The 7,500-nt window shown below is 50.1% G+C and overlaps 1 non-coding gene across 1 annotated transcript; it reads right to left on the reverse strand.

Annotated features, from left to right (window-relative positions):
• Window positions 1-1,151: 1,151 nt before the first annotated feature.
• On the reverse strand, window positions 1,152-1,306 carry LOC143175461 (5.8S ribosomal RNA). The gene has a single exon (XR_013000231.1). It is a non-coding gene; the product is annotated as a 5.8S ribosomal RNA (ribosomal RNA).
• Window positions 1,307-7,500: the final 6,194 nt, after the last annotated feature.

Here is a 7,500-nt window from a genome sequence, read left to right on the forward strand (position 1 = left end):
GAATTCGAAAAATAAAAAAAAAAGAAAAACACCTTTTCTCTCTCTCGGGGTAAAAGAGTCGATGTGTATTGTGTATAAAGGTTCTGCGAGAAGTCTCGTTTTGACGTGTGTTCCGCCGATAACGACGATCCTCCGAAACGGGGATACAGAAACGTTACACCTCACAACACGATCTCCGTCTCTTCTCTATAGCAGAAACCGATAAAAATACACCTCCCGAAAGAGAGTATATGGTGATTCTTTTTATATATATATATTTCGAAATTCAACTGAACGTGGCGGAAGCGCACGGTGGTGGTCCAGCGAGGACACGCGACGACGGGGAATAAGAACTATTCGACCCGTTACGAATACGCATGCTCGTCCCGCACGATTTTAACACACACCGTGTTTTTCTCCAGTCGTCAAAGCGTTCGTGCGTCGAATTCGAAAAATAAAAAAAAGAAATACACCTTTTCTCTCTCTCTCGGGGTAAAAAGAGTCGATGTGTATTGTGTATAAAGGTTCTGCTGCGAGAAGTCTCGTTTTGCCGTGTGTTTCGGTAACGACGATCCTCCGAAACGTACATCTCATTCGTAAGAGAGGAAGAAAACAATCTCCCTGGGGCCAGTCGGTAATATACCGACATACGACGTGTCGTGCACATCCGTCTCACGCACGGTATACAAAATATGAATAAAACGTGTGTAGTCTCTCTCTCTCGACTTCTTAATATTTTCTTTCACCTCTGACGCATCATTTCAGGTGACGTCGGGAGCGCGGGAAAAAAAATTTTTCTAAACACACGAAACCGTTCATCTCACGAACAGCCGAAAAAGTTGTCGCTCAGATCCATATCGCAGTGGAGCGGTATCCGCGGGCGGTCGTAATTGAACGACGCACGACGCCGCGAACACTCACGCGAGTCCATACAAACGATTCCGATCGTTTTGCAACAACTAGAACGTACACTGTCCGTGAAATTCACAGAATTTTCGCGTGTCCGCGACAAACGCCGACGAGACACCCATCGTTCGCTCGTACGTAGCATCCTTCTCTTAACCCGACTCAGAGACGTTCTTTGCGCCCTTCGGTAAAAAAACGTTCGATCCGAAGAGGTGAACGACGGCGGGGATTTGACAGAGCTACGCAAGCAGTGTATGGTACGTAAACGACCCTCAGCCAGGCGTGGTCCAGGAATTGTATCCGTGGACCGCAATGTGCGTTCGAAATGTCGATGTTCATGTGTCCTGCAGTTCACACGTTGACGCGCAATTAGCTGCGTTCTTCATCGACCCACGAGCCAAGTGATCCACCGTTCAGGGTAATCGTATAAATTTTATATTTCACATATATAATTTTATTCTCACTTGTTCGACCTAATATCTCTCTTCTTTCAAAGAGAAGATAAAAGTTGATACCTGAATCTCCGACCAGCGCGCGAAGGAGATTCAGGCGTCGCCTTGGAGACGACACCGAAGCCTTTCGAGACGAAAAACGTTCAAGTAATATGTATATATTTCTCGACGTTCCGGGCGTATAGTGCATTCAAAAACCCGCGAAAGACGCAGAAGACTCGCACGCGTGGAAACGACGGGGATATATTTTGTATCCTACCCGATACTGAATCCATCGCGTGCAGTCGACCCTCGCGTTCTTCCGATCAGACGCATCTATTGTTGCGCGCATGTTTTCGCGTCGCATCGCGCGAAACGTTGCACGAATCGTACCGATCGATCGATTGAAAGCAAATAATGAAAAAAGACTTCACAGCTGGCTCTTTGCCGGTCATTCGTCCCATGTTATCTCTTGCCGCGAAATTGGCGCGCAAGAGTTGGGTGTCAGACGCGCGGCTTTAAAACGAGCTTCACGGCCGGTCCCTTCGTTACCGCTTTCGTTCTTTCTCTCGGAACGACCATGAACGAACACGACGAGCGACGCTACGGCATACACACGTCCACGGATTCGATTAAAAAAACAGACTTCACAGCTGGCTCTTTGCCGGTCATTCGTCCCATATTATCTCTTGCCGCGAAATTGGCGCGCAAGAGTTGGGTGTCAGACGCACGGCTTTAAAACGAGCTTCACGGCCGGTCCTCTCAATTCCGTGTACGGTACACGCAAGATGCGGGTTCCACTTCCAGACTACCCGGTCCCTTCTCTCTACGAGAATCGATAGTAGAAGAACGGCTCGAAAACGCGTCTCAGAGACTAGGGGAAAAGAAGCGGTATGCGAGCGAAACGAAAACGCATTATGGAAACGTCGCGAAACAATGTTCGACGGTTGCTCGGTTCCAATCGTGCGGCCGTTTCAATTTCTCGTGCGCTTCACCGTCCCTCCGTAACTCTGGCCGATCGCGTATACCGAAGAGCCGACACGCGCAAAAACCACAGGCATTGTATACTGTGTATATATATATATATATGTTACAGTCACAGCCTTCGCGCGTTTTACTCTCCGACGCGGGGTTTCCACGACGAAAGAGAGACAGTTTCGTGGCGGGTGACTCGGCCGAATCGCTACGACGGGTATTTCTATTATAGAACGAATCATCGCCACCCTTTACCAGTGCCCGACGAAGGAATCACAAGGTCATCTGGAGTTTACAATGCCAGCGACGGTAATTCCAACGAAGACCCGATAAGTCAACTCATCGTTCTATTTCTCCCCGTACAGAAAAGCGAATCGACGCTAATGCACCTCGCGCAAGCACGAACGTTCTCTTCGCGTGGATCGTCCCATCGTCCAAAGATGTAAAGACGCATTGGAGATCGTGGTCTCTGGCGGGCTCATTGCACGCCCCACTGCATATCTTTCCTCGAATCGAGAATGATTCGTCCACTAAGGCTGCGAAACTACGCGTCGAGGAAACTAGGGGAAAGAAGCGGGATGCGAGCGAAACGACAATACATTATGGAAACGTCGCGAAACAATGTTCGGCGGTTGCTCGTTTCCTCCTGCGGACGTTTCATTGCTCGGGCGCTTCACGTCCCTCCGTAACCTTCGCGTGCCCCGGAGAGCCGGCAACCGGTGAACCACAGGCGTATAAACTATAGTCTTCTATAGCAAGCCTTCGGCGGTTACTCTCCGACGCGGGGATTCCACGACGAGAGAGAATTTCGTGGCGGGTGACATCGGTCGAAACGCTACGACGGGTATTTCTATTATAGAACGAATCATCGCCACCCTTTACCAGTGCCCGACGAAGGAATCACAAGGTCATCTGGAGTTTACAATGCCAGCGACGGTAATTCCAACGAAGACCCGATAAGTCAACTCATCGTTCTATTTCTCCCCGTACAGACAAGCGAATCAACGCTATCGCACCTCACGCATGCACGAACGTTCTCTTCGCGTGAATCGTCCCATCGTCGAAAGATATAGCCGCTTGGAGATCGTGGCCCATCAAGTTCTTCCGTAACTCCTGCGCGATCGCGTACCCCGGAGAGCAGGCAACCGGTGAACCACAGGCGTATAAACTATAGTCTTCTATAGCAAGCCTTCGCGTTTACTCTACGACGCGGGGATTCCACGACGAGAGAGATTTTCGTGGCGGGTGACACGGCCGAATCGCTACGACGGGTATTTCTATTATAGAACGAATCATCGCCACCCTTTACCAGTGCCCGACGAAGGAATCACAAGGTCATCTGGAGTTTACAATGCCAGCGACGGTAATTCCAACGAAGACCCGATAAGTCAACTCATCGTTCTATTTCTCCCCGTACAGAAAAGCGAATCGGCGCTATCGCACCTCACGCAAGCAGGAATGATCTCTTCGCGTGGATCGTCCCATCGTCGAAAGATGTAAGACGTACAGAAATCGTGGTCCATCACGATTATTCGTAACTCTCCGAGTCGCGTATCTGAGAGTAGGGCAAACGGAGAACCACAGGCATAAATAATACTATATATTTCTTATATAGTTAGCCTTCGCGTTTTACTCTCCGACATGGGGATTCCACGACGAGAGAGAGTTTCGTGGCGGGTGACTCGGCCGAATCGCTACGACGGGTATTTCTATTATAGAACGAATCATCGCCACCCTTTACCAGTGCCCGACGAAGGAATCACAAGGTCATCTGGAGTTTACAATGCCAGCGACGGTAATTCCAACGAAGACCCGATAAGTCAACTCATCGTTCTATTTCTCCCCGTACAGAAAAGCGAATCGACGCTATCGCACCTCGCGCGAGCACGTAACTACTCTTCGCGTGGATCGTCCCATCGTCGAAAGATGTAAGACGCACGGAAATCGTGGCCCATCAACGTTTTTTTGTAACTCTGCCGATCGCGTATCACAGAGCCGAGACGCACATACCACAGGCGTATAATACCGTTTTCTTTCGTATGGTAAGCCTTCGCGTTTACTCTTCGGCGCGGGGTTTCCACGTCGAGAGAGACTTTCGTGGCGGGTGACATCGGTCGAAACGCTACGACGGGTATTACTATTATAGAACGAATCATCGCCACCCTTTACCAGTGCCCGACGAAGGAATCACAAGGTCATCTGGAGTTTACAATGCCAGCGACGGTAATTCCAACGAAGACCCGATAAGTCAACTCAACGTTCTATTTCTCCCCGTACAGAAAAGCGAATCGACGCTGTTGCACCTCACGCAAGCACGAACGTTCTCTTCGCGTGGATCGTCCCATCGTCGAAAGATGTAAGACGCACGGAAATCGTGGCACATCACGTGTTTTCGGAACTCTGTCGACCGCGTATCTCAGAGACGACGCGCGCGAACCACTGGCATATACTATTATATATCGCGTTTTACCCTCCGACGCGGGGATTCCACGACGAGAGAGAGTTTCGTGAGCGGGTTGACTCGGAAGAAACGCTACGACGGGTATTTCTATTGTAGAACGCATCATCGCCACCCTTTACCAGTGCCCGACGAAGGAATCACAAGGTCATCTGGAGTTTACAATGCCAGCGACGGTAATTCCAACGAAGACCCGATAAGTCAACTCAACGTTCTATTTCTCCCCGTACAGAAAAGCGAATCGACGCAATCGCACCATACGCGTGCACGTAAACAACTCTTCGCGTGGATCGTCCCATCGTCGAGAGACGTAAGTTTTCATAGTATGAATTCGCGTTTTACTCTCCGACGCGGGGATTCCACGACGAGAGAGAGTTTCGTGAGCGGGTTGACTCGGAAGAAACGCTACGACGGGTATTTCTATTATAGAACGAATCATCGCCACCCTTTACCAGTGCCCGACGAAGGAATCACAAGGTCATCTGGAGTTTACAATGCCAGCGACGGTAATTCCAACGAAGACCCGATAAGTCAACTCAACGTTCTATTGCTCCCCGTACAGAAAAGCGAATCGACGCAATCGCACCATACGCGTGCACGTAACAACTCTTCGCGTGGATCGTCCCATCGTCGAGAGACGTAAGTTTCCATACTATGAATTCGCGTTTTACTCTCCGACGCGGGGATTCCACGACGAGAGAGAGTTTCGTGAGCGGGTTGACTCGGAAGAAACGCTACGACGGGTATTTCTATTATAGAACGAATCATCGCCACCCTTTACCAGTGCCCGACGAAGGAATCACAAGGTCATCTGGAGTTTACAATGCCAGCGACGGTAATTCCAACGAAGACCCGATAAGTCAACTCAACGTTCTATTACTCCCCGTACAGAAAAGCGAATCGACGCAATCGCACCATACGCGTGCACGTAACAACTCTTCGCGTGGATCGTCCCATCGTCGAGAGACGTAAGTTTCATAGTAAGCCTTCGGCGTTTTACTCTCCGACGCGGGGATTCCACGACGAGAGAGAGAGTTTCGTGAGCGGGTTGACTCGGAAGAAACGCTACGACGGGTATTTCTATTATAGAACGCATCATCGCCACCCTTTACCAGTGCCCGACGAAGGAATCACAAGGTCATCTGGAGTTTACAATGCCAGCGACGGTAATTCCAACGAAGACCCGATAAGTCAACTCAACGTTCTATTTCTCCCCGTACAGAAAAGCGAATCGACGCAATCGCACCATACGCGTGCACGTAAACAACTCTTCGCGTGGATCGTCCCATCGTCGAGAGACGTAAGTTTTCATAGTATGAATTCGCGTTTTACTCTCCGACGCGGGGATTCCACGACGAGAGAGAGTTTCGTGAGCGGGTTGACTCGGAAGAAACGCTACGACGGGTATTTCTATTATAGAACGCATCATCGCCACCCTTTACCAGTGCCCGACGAAGGAATCACAAGGTCATCTGGAGTTTACAATGCCAGCGACGGTAATTCCAACGAAGACCCGATAAGTCAACTCAACGTTCTATTACTCCCCGTACAGAAAAGCGAATCGACGCAATCGCACCATACGCGTGCACGTAACAACTCTTCGCGTGGATCGTCCCATCGTCGAGAGACGTAAGTTTCCATACTATGAATTCGCGTTTTACTCTCCGACGCGGGGATTCCACGACGAGAGAGTGTTTCGTGAGCGGGTTGACTCGGAAGAAACGCTACGACGGGTATTTCTATTATAGAACGCATCATCGCCACCCTTTACCAGTGCCCGACGAAGGAATCACAAGGTCATCTGGAGTTTACAATGCCAGCGACGGTAATTCCAACGAAGACCCGATAAGTCAACTCAACGTTCTATTGCTCCCCGTACAGAAAAGCGAATCGACGCAATCGCACCATACGCGTGCACGTAACAACTCTTCGCGTGGATCGTCCCATCGTCGAGAGACGTAAGTTTCATAAGTAAGCCTTCGGCGTTTTACTCTCCGACGCGGGGATTCCACGACGAGAGAGTGTTTCGTGGCGGGTGACTAGGCCGAAACGCTACGACGGGTATTTCTATTATAGAACGAATCATCGCCACCCTTTACCAGTGCCCGACGAAGGAATCACAAGGTCATCTGGAGTTTACAATGCCAGCGACGGTAATTCCAACGAAGACCCGATAAGTCAGCTCATCGTTCTATTTCTCCCCGTACAGAAAAGCGAATCGACGCTATCGCACCTCGCGCGAGCACGTAACAACTCTTCGCGTGGATCGTCCCATCGTCGAGAGACGTAAGACGCACGGAAATCGTGGTTCATCGCGTCTTTTCCTACTCTCTTGAATCGCAATTTCGTATAGAGCCTACACACGCGAACCACCGGCATATACTATTTCTTCTCTCATAGTAAGCCTTCGCGCGTTTTACTCTCCGACGCGGGGATTCCACGACGAGAGAGTGTTTCGTGGCGGGTGTCTCGGCCGAATCGCTACGACGGGTATTTCTATTATAGAACGAATCATCGCCACCCTTTACCAGTGCCCGACGAAGGAATCACAAGGTCATCTGGAGTTTACAATGCCAGCGACGGTAATTCCAACGAAGACCCGATAAGTCAACTCATCGTTCTATTTCTCCCCGTACAGAAAAGCGAATCGACGCTATCGCACCTCGCGCGAGCACGAAACAACTCTTCGCGTGGATCGTCCCATCGTCGAAAGATGTAAGACGCACGGAAATCGTGGTTCGGCGGGCTCTA

This window comes from Nomia melanderi, unplaced genomic scaffold (assembly GCF_051020985.1).
Source record: "Nomia melanderi isolate GNS246 unplaced genomic scaffold, iyNomMela1 scaffold0094, whole genome shotgun sequence".
NCBI classification, from domain to species: Eukaryota; Metazoa; Arthropoda; class Insecta; order Hymenoptera; family Halictidae; genus Nomia; species Nomia melanderi.